This window comes from Epinephelus fuscoguttatus, linkage group LG13 (assembly GCF_011397635.1).
Source record: "Epinephelus fuscoguttatus linkage group LG13, E.fuscoguttatus.final_Chr_v1".
Taxonomy (NCBI): Eukaryota; Metazoa; Chordata; class Actinopteri; order Perciformes; family Serranidae; genus Epinephelus; species Epinephelus fuscoguttatus.
This window is the reverse complement of record NC_064764.1, coordinates 31,683,943-31,711,154: the sequence shown is the minus strand read 5'-3', so window position 1 is coordinate 31,711,154 and position 27,212 is coordinate 31,683,943. Positions and strand designations below refer to the sequence as shown.

The following is a 27,212-nucleotide window of genomic DNA, read 5'->3' as shown; positions in this document are numbered from 1 at the left end:
ACCGTTTGTGGATCATTCTGAGGCTTTTAATACTGTTGACAGCGGTGTTTTATTTAAACTGCACTGTCATTGTTTTGGATGTTTTTGCTCAGAACTTGTTTGAGGCATATTTATCTGATAGATAACGTGTAATCTGTACTGATGTTATCAAAACAACCTTCTTTAGGATGAATAAGGGGCGATAACAGGGTTCTGTGCTGGTTCCTTTACTGTTTTCACTTTAAAACAGTGGTGTAGTGGAGGGTATACACAGGTATAGGGGGCATACCCACCTCAAAAAGCCATTGGAATATACACTCACAAGCCATTTTATTAGGTACACCTGTTCAACTGCTCATTAAGGCAAATAGCTTATCAGCCAATCACATGGCAGCAACTTAGTGCATGTAGGCATGTTGACCTGATCAAGACGACCTGCTGAAGCTCAAACTGAGCATCAGATTGAGGAAGAAAGGTGATTTAAGTGACTTTGAACGTGGCATGGTTGTTGGTGTCAGAAACTGCTGATCTACTGGGATTTTCACACACAGCCATCTCTAGGGTTTACAGAGGATGGTCCAACAAAGAGAAAAATGAGCAGCAGTTCTCTGGGTGAAAATGCCTTGTTGATGCCAGAGGTCAGAGGAGAATGGCCAGACTGGTTCAAGATGATAGAAAGGCAACAGGAACTCAAATAACCACTGGTTACAACCAAAGTCTGCAGAAGACCATCTCTGAACCAACAGCACGTCCAACCTTGAAGCAGATGGGCTACAGCAGCAGAAGACCACACCACTAGTTGAATCTATGCCACCAAGAATTAAGGCAGTTCTGAGGGCAAAAGGGGTCCAAGCCAGTGCTAGCAAGGTGTACCTAATAAAGTGGCCGCTGAGTGTATGGGAGAGTATACCCACTTCCTCCTTGGTAGCCTTCCCATCTACCTCGTAGTACACCCACCTCATCAACTACCTTTACACCACTACTCTAAACAATATCATTGCTCCAACCTAGACATATAATATCCATTTTTTATGTAGATAACACAACCTTGTATGTATGTATGTGGCTCCTTTTTAAGTCAAGTCTAGCTGTTTCCCAGTTTTCAGTGTTTATGCTAAGCTAAGCTAACTTTCCCGTGAACCTTCATATTGAACTGACAGATATGAGAGTGGAATCAATGATCTTATCATCAAACTCTCTGCTAGAAAGGGAAAAAAGCAAATTTTACCAAAAGGTCACACTATGAAATGTTTTGAAAGGATACTATTTCTACAAACAGAATGTAGCCTACACCAAAGGTGCACAGGCAAGTGATGCATTAAGAAAAATAAAAAATTTGAAATTACATTTTTCCCCTTTGGCAAATTTTTTTAAAATTTATTTTACATAAAAAATGGAAACCATCTTATTAACAGCGCAAATCTATTTTACCATAATTTTTTTTTTAAATGAAACGACCGATGTGCAACCATTAATACTATCTGACTGTTGTCGAGTGAAAACCTTATACATGTTAAGGTTGAACTGATAGGACTCAAGAGCAGGACTCAACTCAGGTTCAGTTCACAACAAAAGTCTTTAATGAAAAAGGCTGGTTCGGTACACAGGAAGGCAGTCAGACAAGGCAGAGGTATCCAAAAAACGCTAAGGCAGAGGCAGGGTCCAAAAAACAGAACTAGATCATACACTCTTGAGACTCACACAGGGAAAAAGGCTGGGACGCTTACAGGGAACTGAAAAGACGAACTGGCAGAGACAAAGGGATGCACACAGACTAAATACACAAGGGAAGGTGGGTTAATGAGACACAGGTGACATTAATCAGGGCGGGGCAGGTAATCACACAAGGCGGAAACACAGTAGGACAGGAGGTGAGGATCTGGAAAGACAGGAAAATACAAAAATAAAACAGGAAGTAATCAAAATGCACAAAGACAGAAAAACATAATACTCAGGGACTAGATGTTACAGTACCCATGGCCGACACCTGACGGCCCAGGAACATCAGGATGACGTTGGTGAAAGTCTTTAATGAGATCTGGGTCCACAATGTTGCTGGCTGACACCCAGGACCTCTCTTCGGGACCATATCCCTCCCAGTCCACCAAATACTGCCTACCCCGGCCCCGTCGTCGCACCGCCAGAAGTTTCTTGACAGAATAAACCGGACCTCCATAAACAACCGGGGGGGGTGGTGGGGTTTGGGCGGCCGGGACCAGCGTGCTTTCCTTAGCTGGCTTCACACGGGACACATGGAAAGTAGGATGTATCCTCATGGTCTTAGGGAGTTTCAACCTCAGTGCCACAGGGTTTATCACCTTAGATATGGGGAAAGGACCCACAAAACGAGGAGCCAGCTTACGGGACTCAACACGCAGGGGGAGATCCTTGGTGGACAACCAGACTCTTTGACCAGCCTGATACAGGGGAGCCGGGGTCCGACGCCTATCAGCGAACTTCTTAAGACGAGCAGCACTCTGAAGCATGACTTGGCGAGCCCGACTCCAAGTCCGACGGCACCGACGAACCAAGGCCAGAGCTGAAGGAACCCGTGACTCACCCTCCAGGGCCGGAAACAGGGGGGGTTGGTAACCATAAGCACACAGGAATGGAGAGAGACCAGTAGAAGAACAAGGCAATGTATTATGAGCATACTCCACCCAGATAAGCTGTTTGCTCCAGGAGGTGGGGTTCTGTGAAGCAAGGCAGCGCAGTCCAGTCTCTAGCTCCTGATTGAGCCGCTCCGTCTGACCGTTGGACTGCGGATGATATCCGGAAGAGAGGCTGACAGTGGCTCCCAACAGTGCACAGAACTCCTTCCAGAAACGGGAGACAAACTGGGGGCCGCGATCCGAGACCACATCACTGGGGAAACCATGGAGACGGAAAACATTGAGAGCACAACCTCTGCCGTTTCTTTGGCAGAAGGTAATTTTGGCAGAGGAACAAAGTGCACCATTTTAGAAAATCTGTCCACAACAGTGAGTATGACTGTGTTACCTCGGAGGGGGTAGACCAGTGACGAAGTCCAGGGCGATGTCAGACCAGGGTCGCGGAACAGGGAGTGGGCGCAGGAGACCAGCAGGCCGATGGCGTGGGGTTTTATTGCGGGCACAGACTGGACAAGCCGCAACATACTCCCCCACCGCTTTCTCCATGGAGGCCCACCAAAACCGCTGCTTAATGAAGAACATCGTCCTACGTACTCCTGGGTGACAGGAGAGACGGGAGGTATGGGCCCAGTGGATCACTTGAGAACGGAGAGGAGAAGGCACAAACAGCCGGTTCGGGGGGCAACCTTCCGGAACAGGAACATTAGCAGAAGCCTGTCTGACTCGTTCCTCTATGCCCCATGTGAGAGCTCCCACCACACAGGATGGGGTAGAATGGAGAGGGAGATTCAGGAGCAGCGGCAGAGCAAAACTGGCGAGAGAGCATCAGGTTTAACATTCTTAGAGCCAGGGCGATATGACAGGGTAAAGTGGAATCTATTAAAGAAAAGGACCACCTTGCCTGACGTGAATTCAGTCTTTTGGCAGTACGCAAGTACTGCAAGTTCTGTGGTCGGTCCATACCAGAAAAGGCTGCTCCACTCCTCCAACCAGTGACGCCATTCCTCCAGAGCCACCTTAATAGCCAACAACTCCCGGTTACCCACATCATAGTTCCGCTCAGCTGGAGACAACTTACGGGAGAGGAAGGGAGTGGGTTGCATGGTGTTGTCCACCTTGGATCGCTGAGATAGTATCGCTCCAATCCCAACATCTGAAGCGTCCACCTCAACCACAAACTGCTGATGTGGATCAGGGAGAGCCAGTATCGGGGCAGAGGAGAACCTTTCCTTGAGAGTTATGAAAGCCTGATTGGCTTGGGGATTCCACTGGAACCTGCTAGCAGGAGAGGTTAGAGCATGCAAAGGGGCAGCAATGGAGCTAAAATTTCTAATAAATCGTCTGTAGAAGTTGGCAAACCCCAAAAAACGCTGAACCTCCTTGCGGCTTCCTGGGGTGGGCCACTCTGAGACTGCTTTAACCTTAGCTGGGTCCATTTGAATATTGCCCTCGGAAACAATAAACCCCAGGAAAGACACAGTAGGGACGTGGAACTCACATTTTTCAGCTTTGACGAAAAGCTGGTGGTCGAGGAGGCGCTGGAGGACCTGATGGACATGAAGAAAGTGCGATTGCTCAGGCGGGGCGAAGATGAGGATGTCGTCCAGGTAGACAAAAACGAAGATGTTAAGCATGTCCCTGAGCACATCATTTACCAGAGCCTGGAAGACAGCTGGAGCATTGGTTAAACCAAAAGGCATCACTAAGTACTCATAGTGTCCACTGGGGTGTTAAAGGCTGTTTTCCATTCATCTCCTCCCTTATCCTTACCAAGTGATAGGCATTTCTCAGATCTAACTTGGTAAACACTTTAGCTCCCTGCAACAGTTCAAAAGCAGAGGAAATGAGAGGGAGGGGGTACCTGTTCTTTACGGTTATGTCGTTAAGGCCCCGGTAATCGATGCAAGGGCGGAGGGACTTGTCCTTCTTGTCCACGAAAAAAAAACCAGCTCCTGCTGGAGAGGATGAGGGGCGAATAAGGCCAGCTTTCAGCGCTGAATCCACATACTCCTTCATGGCCTGCATTTCTGGAGCAGAGAGAGGATAGAGCCTTCCTTTGGGAGGAGAGGTTCCAGGTAACAGGTCAATGGCACAGTCATATTCACGGTGAGAAGGCAGGGAAGTGGCCTTAGTCTTATTAAAGACTTCCTTCAAATCATGGTAACACTGAGGTACTTTAGAAAGGTCAGGATAATCAGATTCGGGAGTGACTGAAACAGCAGGAAGGGCTGGAGGAGAGATTACAGGTGGCGACTGAACGGGAGCAGGGCAGAATAGAAAACACGTCTTAGAGCACTCAGCTCGCCAGCCTAGAATTCTCCCCGACGACCAGTCTATGTGTGGGTTGTGATGCTTGAGCCATGGGAAACCCAAAATGAGGGGGTGTTGAACAGACTCAAACAAGTGAAAACTAAGAGTCTCGGTGTGGTTATCAGGGAATGCCAATTGTACAGACTGAGTGTAATGTGTAATGTGACACAAGAGGTGACCATCCAGGGCACTGGCTTCAAGGGGTTTTGACAAAGAAATGAACTCTAAGCCTAGTTCTTTGGCAACTTTAAAGTCCATCAAATTGGCATCTGAACCAGAGTCAATCAAAACAGTACTGTTCATAGTCTTGGTGGGAGTGGAGAGTGTAATATGATGCAAGGAGCGAGAGGGACTTACAGACAGAAATGTGCGGCTCACCAGCGCCCTCCTGGTTACTGATGAGCCCGGTCTTTTACTGGACAGGTAGCGATGAGATGTCCCAGCTGAGCGCAGTAGATACACCGCCCCTCCCGTAGGCGGCACTGACGCTCCTCTGGAGAGAGCCTGGTTCTGCCCAGCTGCATTGGTTCCTCCACAACAACAGGGGGCGATGGAGAGGGCGAAGAAGGGCTCTGCCCAGAAAAACGCCAACTGGGGGGTGATGACCTCTTGTGGCTCGGCGGAGTAACAGCACCTCTGGGCCTCCTCTTTCTCTCTCCTCTCAAGAAGCCGCTTATCAATCTTGATAGCCAAGGCAATCACAGAGTCCAAACCTTCTGGAAGATCAAGTGGAGCCAGCTGGTCCTTTAATGGATCAGACAGTCCGAACAGGAAAGAGTCTAACAGGGCGGCGTCATTCCAACCGCTGTCTGCGGCAAGAGTGCGAAATTCAATGGCGTAGTCAGCAACTCTTCTCTCACCTTGTCTTAGACTGGAGATGGCTCTGGCAGCCTCTCTACCAGGAGTGGTGTGTTGAAAATCCTGGTGAAAGTCCCAGAAAACAGCTTCAAGGAGTCACAAATGGGTGAGTGTCTGCTCCACTCTGCCGTAGCCCATGCTTCAGCTCTGCCGGAGAGGTGAGAAATGATAAAAGCAACCTTGGACTGCTCCGTGGGGTAGGCAGCAGCCTGGAGCTCAAAATGCAGACCACACTGGACCAGGAATGCCTGGCAATCACCTGAGTCTCCAGAAAACTTGTCTGGTTTGGAGAGGTGAGGAAACGGAGCTGAAGGAGGAAGAGGCATGGCTGCTGGGGGTGGACTTACAGGTGGAGGAGAAGACACAGGAGGCGGCCCAGACTGGAACTGCATCTTCTGAATATTGCCCGCTAAACAGCAGATCTCTTCGCCAAGAGATGTCATTATTCTCTCCTGGCGCTCCGCCATTTCCTTCATTTCTTGGCGGAGAATAGAAAGCTGCTCCTCCTGTTGGTGAATCCTACTCCCTTGGTTTTGGAGAGCAACCCGCACAGGATCTGAGTCTGCTGAGTCCATGCTGGCCAGTTCGTACTGTTAAGGTTGAACTGATAGGACTCAAGAGCAGGACTCAACTCAGGTTCAGTTCACAACAAAAGTCTTTAATGAAAAAGGCTGGTTCGGTACACAGGAAGGCAGTCAGACAAGGCAGAGGTATCCAAAAAACGCTAAGGCAGAGGCAGGGTCCAAAAAACAGAACTAGATCATACACTCTTGAGACTCACACAGGGAAAAAGGCTGGGACGCTTACAGGGAACTGAAAAGACGAACTGGCAGAGACAAAGGGATGCACACAGACTAAATACACAAGGGAAGGTGGGTTAATGAGACACAGGTGACATTAATCAGGGCGGGGCAGGTAATCACACAAGGCGGGAAACACAGGAGGACAGGAGGTGAGGATCTGGAAAGACAGGAAAATACAAAAATAAAACAGGAAGTAATCAAAATGCACAAAGACAGAAAAACATAATACTCAGGGACTAGATGTTACAATACATCCAAAGTGTGTGTCAGCTTTACAGCAACAAACAATACAACTGCAGTGTGTGTTGTTGCTCAGTGGGGTATGAAAGCTTTTATAAGCCATCGTTAAGGTCTGAAGAAGAGGCATGTTACCCTTCAACTTATCTGACAGCACATGAAATCACTAAACACGGAAAATACAAGGTTTACACTGTCGTATATCTTATCTGATGTTATCTTTCTTGTTTTCAATGTCAGCAAGAGGCGCTCACACCATTGGTCGAAAGCTCTGAATCCTGCTGGTGCAAAAGATAAAGGGATGGCGATATTGAGGAGGGCACTAATGTATGTCCCTGTTCCCTGAAAGAGACTGTACAACACACACACAGGCACACACACACCCACGCACACACACAGTAACCTGAGGGGACGACAGGACAAAGAAACTAATGGAGATGTGAAAAGACAGAGAGAGAGGTCTTAGAGTGGCTGTCTCTAACCCTGAGGCCAGTAGCTGGTAATGACAGTGGTCAAAGACACACACACACACACACACACACACACACACACACAGTAAACAAAGCAGTGGCCAGCAGCAGCAGAGACGCTGAAACAAACTACTAGATACAGTTTGATGTTTGTATGCTCGTCCCTGCAGGAATCTGAGCTCCTACAGTCAGAAGAAACCAGTGAAAACTCAAACCGCCGCCTCACAAACAGCTCGCTACATTTCAGGAAAAACATCAAATCTGACAAATCATTTCCATTTTTCTGACACAGTAATCCTTCTGAGAACCAGCGAGGGAAAAATCCAGGTCAAATCAAATCAAACCTACAGACGCATAACCATCTGATCGTGCTTTGTGTCCTTTTGAAGATGTTCGCTCAGGCAGAGCTCTTCCTCCCAGGCTGCGTTTGACCTCCAACAGGCTCTGCAAGTTCAAACCTCAGCAAACCATTTCATTTCTCTAACCTCAAAACCTCAAACTGGAGCAGCTCTGACCTGAAACCACAAACTTAACACTAGATTTATTAAAAACTACCTGACAGGCTAAATTCAGGGCAAAAAAAAAGTTTTATTCTTCCTCGCTCTTCACACAACAGCTCACATTCTCCTCAGAAAACAAAACTGCTGTGAGGTTGTTCTAACCTAAATTTACAGTAAGCATGTCTCAAAGAAAACTATAGTTAGTTATAGAAAAAAAAGATGCTGGAAACCTCCACATGTTTTCTGTATTAGGGACTGTTCGTTTATTTTTCAGAGGACGGGGGTGGTTGGGGTGTGACGTTGTTTTGTTGTTTTTTGACCCTCCCCTAAGCAGTTAATATTTTTATTTCAGGCTCCCTGACTGACTGGTGGAAAATGCATGGCCTGTGGGTTACACTTTAAAAACTTAACCTTTGATGTTCGAAGGTTAAAAGTTATAGACGAAATCCTGAAGTTAAAAAAAGCCTTGGTTTTTTGCTCATTATATTTTTGGCCAAATTTTTAATGAGACATGTAGAATAAAGTGATTTTGATGAAACATCACTATTTTAAACTCAGATTTGGTTTTGTGTTTTTTTTCCCTTCCACTGGCCTATGTGGAAAGCCGAAGGCAGAGAGAGCAAACCTCTCTGCCCTTCCATTCGCCTACATGGAAAGCCTAAGGCAGGGAGAGCAGCAGCAAAGACCGCCCCCAGGAACAGAGCAGAGCAGCATCAATGACAAACAGAAATGACATTCATAAGTCAGACACAGCATGCAAAAGGAGGAGCTGGGGTGGAGGCAGGTTGCAAAGCAGTTTGCAGAGGAAGCAGCAACAGTAGGCAGGCCAGAGCAGTTTAAATAGGGTGCCCTGAATGAGATTCGCCAATGGGTTGCATAGAAAGGAATCATGTGATCTATCAGCTGACTCCCTTCCATCAATCTCCATCAGTTGATTGGGCTGTTTGAGATCAGCTGATGTAGCTGGGATGTGAGCTGAGCTTGACACCGTTTCCTGCCTGAACTAAGGCTATGTTCAATTTTCAATTTGGGCATGAACTGTCCCTTTAAGGTTTAGCCATGTTTAAGCACAGTTGTTGTTTAGTTGTAGGAGATCACATTATGGATGTCATCATAGTAAACAAAAACAAAAAACAACTATGACTGTTGTTTAAAATGGAAAACCAACAAACAAACAGCTGCCTTCCATGGTAACAATGACACTAACAACAACTAGTCTGACATCACATTTATGTTCAGACTGCGGTGAATCTGAAGACCTGCAGGAGGCCGTAACCTGAAGACACTCTGACGACACATACTGTGCTTTTTTTTCAGCTAATTAAGCTTCCTCCCTCCTCCAGACGGAGACCTAGAAGTCATTTGAGGTTCTCCATCCTTGAGGATGTTCCAAAACCTTAAACGTGGTGAGGAACCACCACAAACTGTAAAATCTTTCAAGGAGTTCAAGTCTGGCGACAGATAGCATCTTGCCATGGAGGCAAAATGTGCCAAAAGAGTGGGATTCAAGCAAAGAGGAAAACTTTGCTGAGATGTGTCCTCTCGCTCTCACCATGATTGCGTAAAAAGGACAAAGCATGGAAGGAAATAATGGCGCACTTAGAGCTGCTGGTGAATAGGTCGAAACTTTATATTTTAACAATTATTTGGTTACTAGTGGTTACCTTTGGGCAGAAAAAACACCTGGTTTTGGTTGGGAAAAGATTGTGCTGACAGCCACTCTTCGTGGCACAGTCCAGCTGGAAACGCAGCAATGTCTTGGTAAGAAACAAACACTTTTCATGGCACTATTACAGCAGGAAATGCAGCGAAGTGTCTCTGTATGAAACAGCCTCTTTTCTTGGCACAATCCCAGGTGGAAACACAGTGACAGGTCGCTACAACACACCCACATCTGGAGGCTTAAAAGCCGCTGGGGACACAGCAATGACTCACTAAAACACAACCAAATCAAACAGCTTGTCAGGCGTCTCACCTTGGTGTCACGCCATCCACCGTCCCCTCCACCTCCTGATGACAAAGTCAGCTCACACACCACTTCACTTTAGAAACACTGATATGATGTGTATGACACGTGCAAATATGATGTATTCGTGGTTTGCAGACATGCTCAGTGCCAACATTTTCCTCTGGTGACTGAGCTCATTTCTTATTTTCCGTGCCAAGTGCTTCTCGTCTCTTTTGGGAAAAGGAAATATTCTGTCCAAATAATTGTCACGGTTATAATTAGTCCAATAACACAGTCTGGAAAGCATTAGATTAAATTGTACCTGCAGCATTTTACAAACAAAATATTTTTCTTATTAGGTGCATTTAAAGCTGTTTAATTGCTCCTTAACATCTGTTCTTGCATTAATAACCTAAATGTAACTGTCTGCTGGAGCAGCAGTCATCAGACGTAAATTGGTCTTTAATAGTGTAACTTAATAATTTCCACACATTACAGGTCAATTAAGACGGCGTCTGTCAGGAGCACTGCCATCTCCTCAACATGACGCTGGAGGAGCTGAGACACGAGGAGGAGACCCAATGAGGGAACCGAGGAGCCACATTAGCTAAATGAAAAAGCACCGAGTCAGACAGGTGGAACGACAGGTCCGCAGGCGCTCCATCTTCCTGTCCATCTGTTTTCTGGTTGTCATGGAAGCGCTGTGCGGTAACACCAGAACTGGTGATGTCACTGTGGTCAGTCCACTGGGAAACTATGACACCCACACACACTCAGATGAAAGGTGACCTGCAGTCTCTCTGTTCTCCGTCCACATCCTGACTGTTCTGTCCAGGTGGTTTCTAAAAGGACTCTAAAAAAAAGGTAAAAGTAAAATAAACAAAGGGAACTGTGAAGCTGGTTTCTTCTGTCAGGTCAGCAGTGAGGCTGGATTACACACTCTTTGGATCTCAGCAGGTTTAAAGTTATAATCCTCGACATATTCATGAAATAATTTCATGGTCGACATTTTTTCAACAAAAGCCATTCAGTGTATTTACATTCTGGAACCTCCCCTCTGTACAGACATTTCCATTGTTAATGGTGGAGTCCGCCATTGCTGCACTGCATTCAGACTGCCTTTAGGTTATCCAATTACAGCCTGACCAATACTTTGAGGCCAATATCGATATTTTGGAGTGGACCTTATCAAGGTCTTCTTCTGTAAATATACAGTCTGATACCTACGGAAAAGTTGATCATGCTAGTGCAGGGCTACTCAGAGCTTTACATCTGTCCCATGGATGATAGGCCTACACACTTATAAACAGCTCCTGGAAGAAGATCAGCTCTGCTCTCAGGATTTCAGGTAAACAGGCTATGATACGGTGCTTGTTAAGGAACCTTGGACGCAACCTGCCACTGCGCTCTTGAAAGCTGGTACAGAAAAGGCACAAGAGTAGCACCCAGCCTGACCTTGCGTTTTCCAGACGTGGTATGTGTGTACGGTCCCTAATTTCCAGGGCTGGTACCTGCGGTTACTCCACAGGCTAGTTAATAACATGTCGGGCAGGAAATCCAAAGTGTGGGATCATTTTGAGAAGGTGAAGGACGAACCCAAGGTGAGATGTAAACTCATCTTCATTGGTCGACTACAAACATGACGTATCATCTGAAACATGGAAGTAGCTACATGCCCATTAGCCCACAGCGTCATTAACAGGCGGCTCGCTCAGTGTATGACGTGCACTTGGAGATAAAATATAGGCCTATATTAATGAAGGTTCATTAGTACGGTTTGTATTTCTCTGTAATGTAGCACAGTGTTAACAATGTTACTGATACTATTCTTTCTCACACCTTCAACTCAAACCACCAAAATATATCATTTAATAATTACATTAATATCGTAAACATGCAGACGACTAGTCGACTAATGGCCCTAAATGACGTCTATTGGTCGACTAGGAAAATTCTTAGTTGGGAGCAGGCCTAATTATTTATCAAACAAATATATCGGAGCTGTATTAAGTTACTGCTAATGCTAACCATATATCGCTGCCTCGCATGGTGAAACGTGGAGTAGTTTTTATTGTGAAGTCGTATCTGATACAAAGGGTTAAGACTGACAGCAAACATTCATGTGTCTAAAAAACAAGATGAGGTTACATTCAGTGGTGGTTACAGTCACTTCAGTTAATATCACTGAATTTGACTGTTATTAATGATTAATTATTATTGATGACTGATTCTGGTCCTTTGACAGAAACTGTTGGACAGAATCAGGGATTTACACTCAGACAGTGATGCAGAGCGTGTTTTATGTGACTCTAATCCTCTCATGAAAACAACTGACATCACGTTGTATGGTTTACATACTGCAGTAGGGATTACACACACACACACACACACACACACACAGCAGGAGGTACAGTGAGGTTACTTTGTCAGTCCAACCTTCACATCAGGACACTGTGACTTCTGCTCATCTTTAAATAGCTGCTCTGCTCCGTCAGGACCTGACACTCGCTGTTCAAGGAGAAACTCTGAAAGCTTTCACACTAAAATCCAGGACTGAACTGCTGCCGCTAAGAAAGGTGCGGACCTGAGGGGCCACATCACCTGACACATCGCTATGAAAATTAACCACCTCGCTGTCCAACAAATGAACACTGAACTCAACGGCAAAAAAAGAGATGTAACTTTTGTTCTGTTGCTTCGTTCATCCTTTGACTCACGAACAAATTTAGCATGTATCAGCATTAGTGAGGACATGAAACAGCAGGAAAAGCAGCAGCAGCGTCATCGTAGATTAGTTTCAGTTTATGTTTAGTCTTCTACAGCGTTCCTTCATTGCAGCATTTTGGGGAATGTTATTTGCTTTCTTGACTTAGATGAGAAGATACATTCTCATGTCTGCACAGTAAATATGAAGCCACAGTCAGCAGCCAGTTAGCTTAGCTTAGCTTAGCATAAAGACTGGAAACAGCTAGCCTAGCTGCATCTTTCGCTTTTCCAACCCACTTTAGACAAAACCCCGCCCACTTGCACATAATGAAAGTGAGCTGCCAGATGATGAGGCTCAATATATGTTGCAAGTGGAGAATGGGCAGTTAGCATGCTTGCTATGCATACGTGCAGCATGGTCACAAAAAATGGGCTGCACATGCACGTTCGCATGGGGTCCAAGCAGACCCTCACTGACATGTGCAGATGACAACATTTAGGCTAGCTGTTTCCTCCTGTTAGCAGTTGTTATGCTAAGCTAAGATGGCTGTCTGCTAACCGTAGCTTCATACGTAGCATGTTGTTGCTGTAGTGATATAAATTGGGATTAAAGTGAACGTTTGTAACTGAATCTGTTTCCTGCCTGAACAGGAAGCTTCAGTTATAGAGGTAAACCAGATGTTCCTCTATTACAGACTGTCAGGGATTAACACACACACACACACACACACACACACACACCCATACACACACCACTGCATGTAGGTTACCCAGCGGGCTGTGCAGGATTTGGTGGGACATGATTGGTTGAGCCAAAAGGGGATTGTGGGATTGGGATTATAATCCACAGATAAGTGTGTGTGTGTGTGTGTGTGTGTGTGTGTGTGTGTGTGTGTGTGTGTGTGTGTGTGTGTGTGCTGTAGCTCAGTTAGTATAATCTGTGGTCTAATAATAGAGATTACCACTCGCACTCTTCTGAACATCCACCGACAGTCGTCTGACTTCGACCCCCTCCCCGCTGAAGTGTCCCACAGAGACACCCTGAACTCCTGTGACCTCCCTGTGACTCAGTGTGTGTGTGTGTATCGCTGAGGTGAACGTCAGTCTGCATACAATACACACAAAATAACCTACAATCAAAGGTTGGCCTCACCTCATGGTCTCCATTTAGTAAAAGGAGCTGGCTCAGGTGTCACCACACGACTGGGGTTACACACGTAAGGCTGATTTATGGCCGTGCATTACAGGGTTAACAACATGTAACAACACAACTACGTCTGAACTTTGGTGGCTACAGATATACCACATGAAAAGTGCAAGGTTTCTGATGCCGGTAGAGATTTTTGAGAGTGAAAACAACATGATTAAGTCTAAAAAAGGCTCCGTCATCTTCTCCTTTTCAGTAACACACATCCAACACAAAGCTATTCTACAAATCCTCTGATCACTGTGATCACCGCTCACTATCATGAGCCAAATTTCCATCATAATGCCGCGCAGATTTTGATAAAACTTCCAGAAAATAAGCAAAACTAAAAAGTGAATTGAAGTGTATTTTAATCTGCTACTGTGAGGTAAATATTAGAAGCTGGGTTCATCAAAATAAAGCTCTCATCAAGCTAATTCTCCGGTCAGATGCCACTAAACACTATAGAAGAAGTCAAGTAAATGTTTTATTGATATAGTGCCAAATCTTAGCAAAAGTTATTTCAGGACACTTTTTCATATAGACCAGGTCTAGACCATATTTGATTTACAGAGACCCAACAATCCAAACAAACTTCCACCAAGAAGGGGGCGCAACGAGACGAAAACAGCACCAGTCAAACCTCACATGATGGAAACTAATTTGTTTCATGTATTAATGTGGGGAAGGTTACAGTCTCCTCATCGCTCCAAACAGATCTGTTTCCATCGCTCTAATGGACATTTAAGTCACATGTGTAATGTATGTCATAACGGTTGTTTCCACTGCACTTCAGTCACCATTTGCTTTAACTGAAACCCCAACTTTTACAGCTCAGCCAAGCATGAAAACATTTTGGTGTTTTTCCTCCCTGCAGTATTTAAAAGTGATCCTCTGACCAAACAGCGCAGAATATGTGTCCACAGTTGACATGTTTTCACTCCCAATGGCAGGTCAGTTTCTGCTCCTTACATGCATGGTGCCTTTTCAAAATAAACTTCTGTGCTCACAGGACACACGGATTTCGCTACCCAGCCTACTTTAGGTTGAGGCAACAAAGCTGCCTGGTTAGGTTTAAAAATAAGATCACAGTTTGGGTTAAAATAAGCATGTTTGGAATGTCACATAAATAATTCCTAACACACAAAAGGACCACCTGCATGTCAGTGACTCACTGTGTATTACCTCTAATTTGTGAAGAATTTTTTTTCAACAAAAATGCATGTGTTATGAAAGTACTGACCATATGACCTGATAAATGAGACTTTAAATGACATTATACTGCAGGAGTTGTGTGAGAGTTTTAAAAAACAACGGATGATTTAATATAGTTTGGCTGTCATTAAACACAAACTCCATTTAATTCATTTATGAAGAATGTTTCCCTTGTTCAGATTCTTGGTTCACTGTGGAGGCATGCAAGAAAAACAAAGTTTTCTTCACACATCTGAGGTCACATACTGTGAGTAGCTGATATACAAATAGTCATTTTGTGGGTAAAGTATTCCTTTGAATAAGTTGAGTATTCATGCATTTGATATATGTTGCATTACATTCACTACTAGGGGTGTGTGAAAATATTGATAAAGCATATTTTCGTGATATTTTCATGTGGCAGTGTTGTATCGTCATACAGTGCCAAGTATTGTCTTTTTATTAAATAATTATTAATATTGCATATACAAATTCAGCTTTATAAATTTGCTTTTTCAGTCCACTACATACATTTTGCTCTAAACAAAATGACCTGAAGTGAGATGAACAGACAGAAAACTTGATCTTATGAAATAAAACAGGTAATATATCTAAAGTATTTTATTGCAATGGTCAGCATATCGCAACACTTTTAAAATCGCAATAATATTGTACTGTGACTGAAGTATTGTGATTATATCATATCATGCCTCTGGTGATTCCCATCCCTATCAACTACGTAACATCACTTTAAAACAACACTGACTTTTGGTTTCACATGGGACATGAACAGTGGTCTCCTCAGTGAAAGTCCTATGTTTGCTTGACCTATCTGCCATGTCTCCCTCCAGCCCTTCTCAGAATTTCACCCTCCTTCTACGTCAGCTGCGCTGAGCGTCAAACATTGCTGCAGATGGGTACATTACATTGGAGTTAGATGAAAGCCGGTCTGACACAGACTCTAAAGGGTGCCTTGTGTATTGAAATCTGATTGAATAGACCTGTTTTTATCTAATAACACCCCTAATAAAGTCTGTTAGGACAGTGAATTTCCTGTAACTTCTTCACAATAAAAGCTTCCCGCTGGTTCTCCAGTACTTTGCAGCAGCAGTATTTCAGTTGAAACAGACTAACCCAGGCTAACAGAGAAACCCTATTAGTCTCATTTGTATTTATTGTGTTATCAGCAGGTAAACAAATACATCCCAGAGGTTTTATCAACTACATGACTAACATGAATGCTGTGATTGTTTGCTCTAAATATATATATATGTACCCTGCTCCCACATTAAGTACTGTTAACTGTACTTTAGTCCTACAAACACACTGTACAAGAACAACACGGTGAGTATCTGCTGTATTCTCTGCAGAAGTTTAAGAGTGGAAGCTGCTGCCGGAAAACATTAACCCGGCCCCGAAAGCCGAGAAGACGACGACCATGACATCACTTCCTTCTCAGCATGCTGACTCATCAAACATTCAACAGCTGCTCTACTCAACTAATGGAAGAAGAAACATGAGACACACACACAGAAACACACACCTTAGTGGGCAGGTGGTTTAAGTAAGTACACACTCATTCGTCTTTTGGACTAAGCTTAGAGCTGACGGGGAGGAGGATGTAAAGTAGGGTAAAGTCAGTTTCTATATATCACCTTCACATTAAGGACGCTGTGACTTTGTGTGTTTGACAAGATTAACTTTACTGTGATTCTTCTGCTGCCACACAGAAGCCGTCTGAGAGAGTAAAGTCTGAACTAAGCCGGTTAAATCTGAAAACAAATCTTTATTCTTTCTGTTTTGGAGCCTCCATCCACATTAAGCCACAGCTGAAAGTCATCTCTGATAAAAGCACTGTTCCCTGCTGTTAGAGAGTAGCTGTATAAAACTGAAACTATACATTTGTGAGTCATTTATAAAGATTAATTTCCTCTGTAGGAACTAATAGTTTTAGAGCTGAGTGCCAAAGGCCGAGTAGGGAGGTCAGGACCTATTAAAAGCCAGACCAACACATTGCTGGTTTTGGTCTTTTCGTCAGATTTGTTGACAATAACAAAAAACATAGAATACAGTTGATTTGCTGCTGCCCCACCCCTTCAGGAGACTAGACTGCATTCATTCCAGTGGGAGAAGTGAACATGAGTACAGACTGTGACCATTTTCTTCGCCATATAGTCACCGCCCCATTTTTCACAAGCCCCAACCCCTCTAAACATTCTGACACTGAAACGGTAATATTTTTAAACAAACAAATTAGGAAAGAATCTACTTTGTTACAGACGTGTCTCTCCTTTAGCAACATACTCTCGCGAGATCTGGCAACAACTGACGTGATCTTACACTCAGTTGATATCAGACATTAAGCTTGCAGATAAAAACAACCGGCAAAATAAAGAATGATTAAATTTGTGGTGAATATAGTGTTGTATTGCTTTGAATCTGATTTCCGGTAAAATGGCCCAACATTCGCTTCTAATGTGTCTTTTGTTACAGAGTGTCTTTGGTATCAATCTTCACACCTAACTTTGAGCAAGAAAGCAAATAAGCATATCTCCCAAAATTAACTATTCCTGTTGACCTCGTCTCGCCTTAAACTTGTGCTTCCTCTTCATCAGATGAACAGTTAGTGAGGCGTCAATGAAATCACGACTTTTTATGATCTTAAAGTATTCCGACAAAATCAAAATACTGTACATACATGATTACCCTGATAGTTATTTGTGTATAAACAGTATAAATGAGGAGAAAGAACACATCCCTGAGGGGATCCAGGAGATGAAAAACGGGTACCGAACAGTGTCCTGTTGACCCAGACCCTCTGAGACTTGTTTGTTAAAAAATCAACGAGCCAACACACAATGCTAAAATCCAGATTAAAATTAGATTAAAGTCTGTGAGCTAAAACATGTGGCTGAATACGATTAAAAGCAGAGGAGAAATCAGTAAAAAGCAAACGTGCATGTTTCATATTTCCCTCCAAATGTCTCAGTACAAGATTTAACAGAGTAGCTGTAGCGTCTTCCACTACCCTATCTGCAAACTGTAAGGGGCCCAGCTTGTCCTGTACGGAGTATAAGACTCCAGATTTGACAACGTGTTCAAATGCCTTCATAACGAAGGATGTCAAGACCACAGGGCGATAGTCATTCGAGGATTTTGGAGACCTGTCTTTTGCCACAGGCACCACTGTGGATTCCTTCCACATACTGGGAACGATCTGTAGTTCAAGGGAGGACTGGAAAATATTTGAGAAGGTACCACTGAGTGGAGGCATACGAGAAAATCCAAGTTTTCTTCATGACTTCAAGGTGAAACACAGTGAGTACATGATATACAGTCATTTTGCGGGTGACGCATTCTTCCAAGCCTTTTGAGCTTTATTCAGTACTTGGAAAGCGACAGAACGTGCACCGATTATCACCTATTTTTGCACTTAAGACTACTACTAAACCTACCAAGGCACTGATGTATTTGCTTTGCTTTCCTGAGACCACCGCTATTTAGTATGTATATAAAGGAGAATGGCAATTAAGAATTTCATTGTATGGTGTAAACCGCTGTGTTTTTACTGTGCGTATGACAACAGACTTCTTGAATCTTGACTTTAGCACGCGACCAGTAGCCTTTTGCTCACATCAAAACCCCAACAGGCCTTCACTCAACTCCATCAACCAAGCCAGTGAATGAAACTGACAAGACAGCGAGTCTGGTTTCATGCGTCCTTTGGACTTAACTGTCTTTATGCTTCGCTAAGCTAACTGGCTGTACCTTCACATTTAAATGACAGATATCAGAGCGGTATAAAGCTCCTTGTTGAACCAAGAAATGAAGGACAAGATGAGATTTTGTTTCAGTCTGAACTGAGACTTTCACAAAAACAGCCCGGTTCAGATGGATTGTCATTGACGTAGTCGACTGTCTGTCTGTCTCAGAGGTTAAATTCCCGACAACTTCCCGCAGCTTCCCAACTGATGACACAGTGCGTAAGTGTGTGTATGTGTGTCAGTGTGACCTTCACAACCTCAGCGTACGTGTGTATGTGTGTGTAATACCTCAGAGACGCGAGTCGCGAGGAAACACTTCATCACTGCTGTCCTATTTACACACACACTTTGTCTTTCACACACTCACACAGTCAACTTTTCTTCATAAACTCTTTTTATACACACTTTCCCAGCCTCCCTCTGTCTCTGCTCTCTCCCACTGAAGTCACCCTCAGGCCACTAATTGCACTTTTGATGCTAATCATCCAATCACATTTCATTACTGTCATCACTTCCTCTTTATCACATGACGGGAAATTAATTAAAACTTCCTGAGACAACACGGGGAGCAGGTGCACACACACACACACACACACACACACACACACACACACACACACACAGGTAGCTTCATAAATCACAGAAGACAGAATGGGAGTAATGAGGTGGCTAGCTGTTAGCGCTCTGTAGGACACAGTACCTAGCTAGCTGAGCATGCACACACACACACACACACACACACACACACACACACACACACACACACACACCAGTATTCAGTAGTACTGCTACAGTGACAGAAAAACATCTCTGAGGGAAAACACAGCTGAGTGTGTGAGTGTGTGTGTGTTTAGTGTCACCAACAACAAAACTTCTGAGCGAGCACAAAACTTATTTGTTCAGTGACCAGATTTCACATCAGATTTATGAGTTCAGAACAAGTTTTTATTTGATTTTCTGAAAGGAGCAGTTTTAAATTATGGATACGGTTTTCTAGCCCTGCGATAGTCTGGCGACCTGTCCAGGGTGTACCCTGCCTCTCGCCCGATGTCAGCTGGGATAGGCTCCAGCCCCCCCGCGACCCTCAAGAGGATGAAGCAGTTAGAAGATGAAGATGATGATACGGTTTTCTGCTCTCCTGCTCAGAGTTAGGGACCATATCCACAGCTGCATTTGTTCCTGAGGCCAGCGAATTTTAATTTTTTGCAATAGGAATGCCGCTTATTTAGGACGCATTCACACTGACACTATTTGGTCCGCTTTAAATGAACCCTGGTCCACTTCCACAGATAGTTTGGTTCTTTTGGAGTGGTGTGAACGCTCATTTGAACTCTGGTGCGGACCAAACGAGCGAACCCTGGTCCGCTTGAAAACTGGGGGTCTCGGTTCACTTGCAAGTGAACCCTGGTGCAGTTCGCTTACAGTGGGAAATGCAAACAGACTATCCAGAGAACCAAAGAGAGGAAGTGACAGAGAACGCAGTGCGTTGTTTTTGTGGTGACCAAGCCGGCTCAAGGGGATGGATTTCCGATTTCGGTCCTGGCCAATCGATGAGCTGGGTTTTCTTCTTTCTCGTGCTTTTTTTCCTTCCTGGTCAGTGATCGTTTTGGACAACACCGCCCCCAAACGAGCGGCTGTTGTAACTGCGTGATGTTGTCCAGGTGGTTTGGTCCACTTTATAAAGTGCAGTGTGAAAGTGAACCGAACCAAATGAAGGTGTGAAATTTCTCTGCATTCCCCGCCCAATTGACCCGAGTCCCTGGGACTACCCTGGTGTGAATGCGCCCTTACACTATGCAACAAATACCAGCAGTAAGACAAGGTGCTGAGCGTCTATGCTGCACTGAGTGCTGTATGTTTGGTGTTTTTTTTCTGAGCACCGAGAGTTCATTAACATTCTGTTTCTTTTTCTCCTTGCTTGTGTGTCCTTGTGTATCAGTCTGTGTGCCCTTTCTAAATTCAGAGATTTTTGTGGGTCTGTGAATGCAGCGTAAAGAAACTCATCACTCTTCATAGGTTAATTTTTTTCTATAGCTGTGGTTTGTGGATATTTGAGTCTCAAGGTGGATAACTGATCAGATAATTCAATCAGAGCTGATTAGATCAGACTGATGGATGAAAGGAGCAGCTGCTGCAGAGGCCAACTTAAAGACCAAGGGCAAAGAACGCTTTCACTTTAACTGTGCCAGACATTCTGCTGCTCCGTCTGTGCCCAGAAGGGCCGAGGACTTGTGTGCGTCAGAGCCACTACCCAGGACACAACAACCAAGATCCAGGACTACAACAGGAAGATGGCCCCCAAAGATGAGCTGCTAAGTGAATAAAGAAATCCGACAATGCAGAAGAGGAGGGCGAACCATCATGGAAGGACAAGCCCCTGCATGGCATGTACCTGTGACAGATTGAAGAAGTGGCCGACATTAAGAAATCCTACCAGTGGCTGGAAAAGGCAGAAGCACGAATCATGGCAGCACAGGAACAGGCACTTAGTACACAGTCAATAGAAGCAGGGGTCTACCACAGCAGACAGGACCCCAGGTGCAGGCTGTGCAAAGGTGCTCCTGAGACAGTTCAGCGCTTATTAGCAAGTGTAAGATGCAGGCAGGAAGAGCGTACATGGAACACCATAACCAAGTGGTTGGCATAGTGTACAGGTCAAAATGGAAGACACCTCCTGTGGTGGTGGAGAACGACCAAACTAAGATCCTGTGGGACTTCCAGATCCAGACGGACAAATTGCTGGTGGCTAACCAACTGGACATCGTTGATGGACAAACAGAAGAAGGCAGTGGTGGTAGATGTAGCAATCCGGAGTGACGGCAACATCAGGAAGAAGGAACACGAGAAGCTTGAAAAGTACCAAGGGCTGAAAGAGGAGCTAGAAAAGATGTGGGGAGTAAAGGCAACAGTGGTGCCAGTGGGAATCAGAGCACTCGGGCTGTGACCCCCAAACTGAGGGAGTGGCTCCAGTAGATTCCAGGTACAACATCTGAGGTCTCTGTCCAGAAGAGTGCAGTCCTAGGAACAGCTAAGATACTGCGCAGAACCCTCAAACTCCCAGGCCTCTGGTAGAGGACCCGAGCTTGAGGAAACACACCACCAATCTTCAGTCTTCACACCACCAAACTTCCCTTCATCCACAGCATGTAGGCCTACTCTACCTTGCGCCGACATTTTTACTTCCGCAGATATACAGTATCATGGCAATCAGATACACGAGAGTGTTAAAGTATCAATCTTCCAACTGTCCCCAAGAAAATGAAAAAAATCGTGTCCTTTGTGCTGATCTTAATAAAACATTGATGTCACAGTCATGTCTCTGCTCTTTGAACAGGACGGCAATGAAGTTGTAACGATGAGCTCATTATACCTGCTGTCACTCCACACGTACACACACACTCCTGCACAAAGAGCGAGGCTAGATTTAGTACAGAAACAACAGTTTGCCTGTGAGTGTGTGTGTGTGTGTGTGTGTGTGTGTGTGTGTGTGTGTGTTCTCTGCAGGTTTCCAAACTAATCTGTCCTGACGTAACAACATGCTGCTTCTCAATCTGCCCACTGTGGGAGTCCTGGCACACACACACACACATATACAAAAACGCAGTGTTTAGTAATGTGGTCATGCTCTATAAATAGGTAACATTGATTTGTGTGGAGGAGAACAAGAGACAGCGTGTTACAGTAGGATAAATGTACCTTTACTGTACGGCTGGACAATGCAAACTGAAACTGAGCTGTTAGAGTCGACTCAAAGCTTCACACACACCTTCAGTGCGGTCAAATAGTTCATTAATACATCCTTACAGCCCTTATTGAGTTCACCAGCAGGTTAGAAAAGCCAGTTTGTGTAGCCTTACCACTAGTTAGTCAGACAGGAGTCAGGTTAATTTCCAGGGCTGGTACCTGCGGTTATTCCACAGTCTAGTTATGTCGGGCAGGAAATCCAAAGTGTGGGATCATTTTGAGAAGGTGAAGGACGAACCCAAGGTGATATGTAAACTCATCTTCATTGGTCGACTACAAACATGACGTATCATCTGAAACATGGAAGTAGCTACATGCCCATTAGCCCACAGCGTCATTAACAGGCGGCTCGCTCAGTGTGTGACGTGCACTTGTAGATAAAATATAGGCCTATATTAATGAAGGTTCATTAGTACGGTTTTGTATTTCTCTGTAATGTAGCACAGTGTTAACAATGTTACTGGTACTATTCTTTCTCCAACACATTCTCACTCTAATCTCGTCACATATCAACATTACCACTTTCCACGTCCAGATTCAACGTGCAAGGTACCCTGGGTGCACTGGTTGTGTATAATTTTTAATTTAATTTAATTTTAATTTTTATATACTTTATTAATCCCCCTGAGGGGAAATTCAATTTTTCACTCTTGCTTGTCAATTACACACAGGTCCGAACACACACATGCACAAACAGGACCTATACACGCACTAAGTGGAGAGATGTCAGAGTGAGCTGCCCATGACAGGCGACCCTCCGGTTCCCAACCCAAGTCCCTATGGGCTGAGCTACTGCCGCCCCAATAGTATAGTATATAGTATAGTATAGTTCTGCCTGTTACATGCATTGTCTTTCAAAATGAACGCAGTATGTCAGTAAAACACTGTGACACATTTTTTTCCCTTCAACAACTAACGCACATGGTTGGATTTAGGAAAAAAGAACAGGTTTTGGCTCTAGAATCTTATGGGACGCCTGCCTCCCACCTGCCCAACTTGGACTTTCGCCGCCTTAACTTTCGTCCTTGTCCTGCCACGTTTCCACCTGACGCCACCGAGCGCTGTTTAACTATAACGGCAACCAGCCGCTTATCATGCTGACGCTAAAGGACGCCTTTTTTCGTTGGTTTCTGGGGCCGCAAGTCACTGCCCAAGCGCTGGAATTCGACAACTTCTGAGTGAGACCGTGCTGATACATCAATTTAAGCTTCATTATCATAAAACTATACCTGTCATATGTACATATGTTCTTTTCAGTCAAAGTTGTTCACCAAGAAAAAGGAAGTACAGTCTAGAGTCGGTCAGTACAGTTCAAAAGCAGGTTAGTATTGACTAACAGCATTGCTGTGGTTCTGATTGGACGCTGGGCTCAGCGTCAGTGTCTCCCTGCTGCTCCTCGTCCTCACTCTGTCAGCTTCCCTCTTCTGTCTTAAACAGAAAACTTCTGCTTTAATTAAGTTGATTAGTGTTAATTAGACTCACAGAGGCCTGAGACACACACAGGCTGAGGGTCCAAACAAACAGCTGCAGGAAGAGACACACTGAGAGGAAAGCTCTGCTGCTAGGAAAGAGTGAAGGAGTGAAGGAATGAAAGGATGGAGGTCTTTTAATTTCATACGGGACGGCTGGAGAGGTGGCAGCACTGAATTCAGTTTCCAGGTCACAAAGGAAAAGCAGAAAAAATGGAGGCAGGGAAGAAAATATGGCGGTAAAGGATAAAGTATGAAGGGAGGAAGGCAAGGGAGGAGGTAAGGAAAGAGGATGGAGGATGAGGGGAGAAGGTGGGGAAAGAGGATGGAGGATGAAGGGAGAAGGTAAGGAAATGAGAGGAAGTATAAAAGCAAAAGAGGAGGTGAAAGATCAGTTTTCAGGTCTGTGAGCTGCAGTGGGCACTACAGTCCAGCTGATCAGGTGTCATCATCAGACACACACACACACACACACACACACACACACACACACACACGAGAGAGAGAGACAGAGAGAGAGAACCTGTCATACTGTCACCTATGTGAAAATTAACAACATCTCCGTGACAGAGAGAGAAAGAGGACAGCTGTGTATGTCCGTGTGTGTGTGTGTGTATGTGTGTGTCTGTAGGCTTTGTAAGGGATTATCTGACAATAATGAAGCATGTTCAATACACACAAGATTATACTGTCTGTCTGTCTGCTCATATATATATATATATATATATATATATATATATATATATATATATATATATGATTACAATCATTTTAATTTTTTGATGTAAATAATTAAAGACAGCAGGTCAAACCAACTCTCGGCCACAGCTTGTTAGTCTGCTGGATTCAAACTGCTTGAGAGAATTACAATAAATAAATAAGGCACAAAAGAAGAATAAATACTACCTCAGAACCCACTGAAAGGAAAACAGAAACACTTGTAGTGGGGCTGCCCCCGAATAGTCAACCAAATGTTGTCAACCAGAAAGGTCAAACATTAAACTCTATATGACTGGACCATGTGTGAATTTAACTTGAAAGGACAGACACAGGAAGTGTCCACGCTCAGCAGTCAGACAGGAGTCAGGTTAATCTCCAGGGCTGGTACCTGCGGTTATTCCACAGGCTAGTTAATAACATGTCGGGCAGGAAATCCAAAGTGTGGGATCATTTTGAGAAGGTGAAGGACGAACCCAAGGTGATATGTAAACTCATCTTCATTGGTCGACTACAAACATGACGTATCATCTGAAACATGGAAGTAGCTACATGCCCATTAGGCACCAGGAACCAGGACCCTCTTGCTGTGAGGCGATCATAGAGGCGACACAAAGGACCCATTACCAGTGATACAACGGTGAAACCTTGCTTCTTTTCATTTTCTGTTTTACAAGATGTTAAACTTTTCACCCTCACCTATGATGTCCCCGCCTGTTGGCCTTGGTTTTCTCTGCTTTTTTCTTTTAGTAAAAAAGAAATATATTGTACTGTGTTGTATTGTGTATATATTGCATCGCAATACTCAGCATATCGTAATAATATCATCATATCGTGACCTAAGTATTGTGGGTCCTCTGGTGATTCCCACCCCTATCTGACAGCTGTAGTTACAGGTGACTTTACAGACAAATCAGTTCGATATATTACACATTTAAATGAAGTATTTTCGCTTCAGTAGCAGATCTGAACACTTCCCTCTGACACTGTTCAAGTACAGCTTTAAAAAACTACTTTTACTTTACCACATTTATCTGACAGCTGTAGTTACTGGTGACTTTACAGATTCATACACAAACAAATCAGTTCACAAGAAATATTACACATTTTAATGAAGTGTTTTTGCTCAAGTTGCAGGTCTGAATAAATCTTCCACCGCTGTTTAAGCACAATTTTAAGGTTCTGTAATTGATTATTTCCATTTTACGCTTTTTACTAGAGTTTCATTTACAACTTTTACTTGAGCAGCAGATCTTCATACTTCTTCTGTCACTGTTTAAGTGCAAATTTATGGTTCTTTATTTGATTATTTCCATTTTACTTTGTACTGTTACCACATTTCAGGTGGAAATATTTGTAGTCTACTATATTTAGACTATCTGACAGCTGTAGTTAGCCTTTAATTTTAATACAGATACAAATCAGCATTCAAAATATGTTCCACATTTTGCTGAAGTATTTTTTTCAATACTTTTACCTTGGCATGAATACGTCTGCACTGTTGAGGCATTTAAGGGTTCTTTACTTGATACCTTACACCCTTACTTTACAACATGTAACAAGAAAATATTGTACTTTTTACTCTACAGTGCACTAATGCTATTTAACAGCTAGCTGCCAGTTAATTCTAATATTCATACAAATCAGCTTAGAAAATATAGTATATCACACATTTTACTGGACGTTTTACCAGAGTATTTATTTATTTATTTGCTTAATACGCCTTGGGCCTCTATTTAAGTACAATTTAAGTGTTCTCTGCTCAAGTATTTCCATTTTACTTTATACCTTCACCACAGTTCAGATGGAAATATTTGTCCTCTATCTGACAGCTGTAATTACAGGTGACTTTACAGATTCATACACAGACAAATCAGTTCACAAGAAATATTACACATTTAAATTAAGTATTTTTGCTTCAGTAGCAGATATTTAAAGTACTATTTTAAAGGTTCTGCTTCTACTTAACCACATTTCATCAGGATATGCACTTTGTACTCCACATTTATCTGACAGCTGCAGTTACTGGTTAATTTTAATAGTCTACAAATCAGCTTATAAAATATACTACACACCTTACTGAAGTATAATACTTGTATCTTAATACTTCATCTGCCACTGTTTAAGTACAATTTTACTTGATTGTTTCCGTTGTACTTTATATTTTTACTTTACTAGTCCACATTTCTAAATATATACAGTGTATATGTTGTACTTTTTACTCAGAATCAGTATTTCCTTACTTCAAAATAAAAAACCAGACATGTCTGTAAGAGACAGACAGAAAGTGATCCGGACTGAAAGCACCGGACAGACGGTCTCCGGTACAGTCGTGTTCAAAGCCTCCGTTTTATAACCTTCAACTAACAGAGAAGAGATAAAAGAAGAAGAAGAGGAGGAGGAAGAGGAGGAGGAGGAATAAAAGGAGGGAAAGAGACAGAAGAAGAGGAGGAGGAAGGTGACTTACCGGAGGAGGAGGTGATGGATGCAGAAAGTAGAGTCCCGTAGGTTTGAAGCGCTGAACTCCGCTCACACACACACTCACACTATCAGCAGCAAATCATTAATCAATAATCAATACTGAGCGCGTGTCTGTCTGTGCGTCTCCAGACTGAGAGTCCGCGCGGCTGGTTTTGATTGATCAGTCCATCGATCGTCCATCCATCCATCAGGTATCCCGGACACTGATCAGCAACTCTGGCGGAGCAGCGGAGA

The 27,212-nt window shown here is 43.8% G+C and overlaps 1 protein-coding gene across 3 annotated transcripts in view; it reads right to left on the bottom strand.

Moving 5' to 3' along the window:
- Nucleotides 1-27,212, bottom strand: part of znf385b (zinc finger protein 385B) — an 84,731-nt gene extending 57,519 nt beyond the window's left edge. For all 3 annotated transcript variants that reach the window (XM_049593710.1, XM_049593712.1, XM_049593711.1), the window contains exon 1: nucleotides 26,965-27,212. The gene's annotated coding sequence lies outside the window, so the exon portion shown is untranslated. The remainder of the gene's footprint in view (nucleotides 1-26,964) is intronic.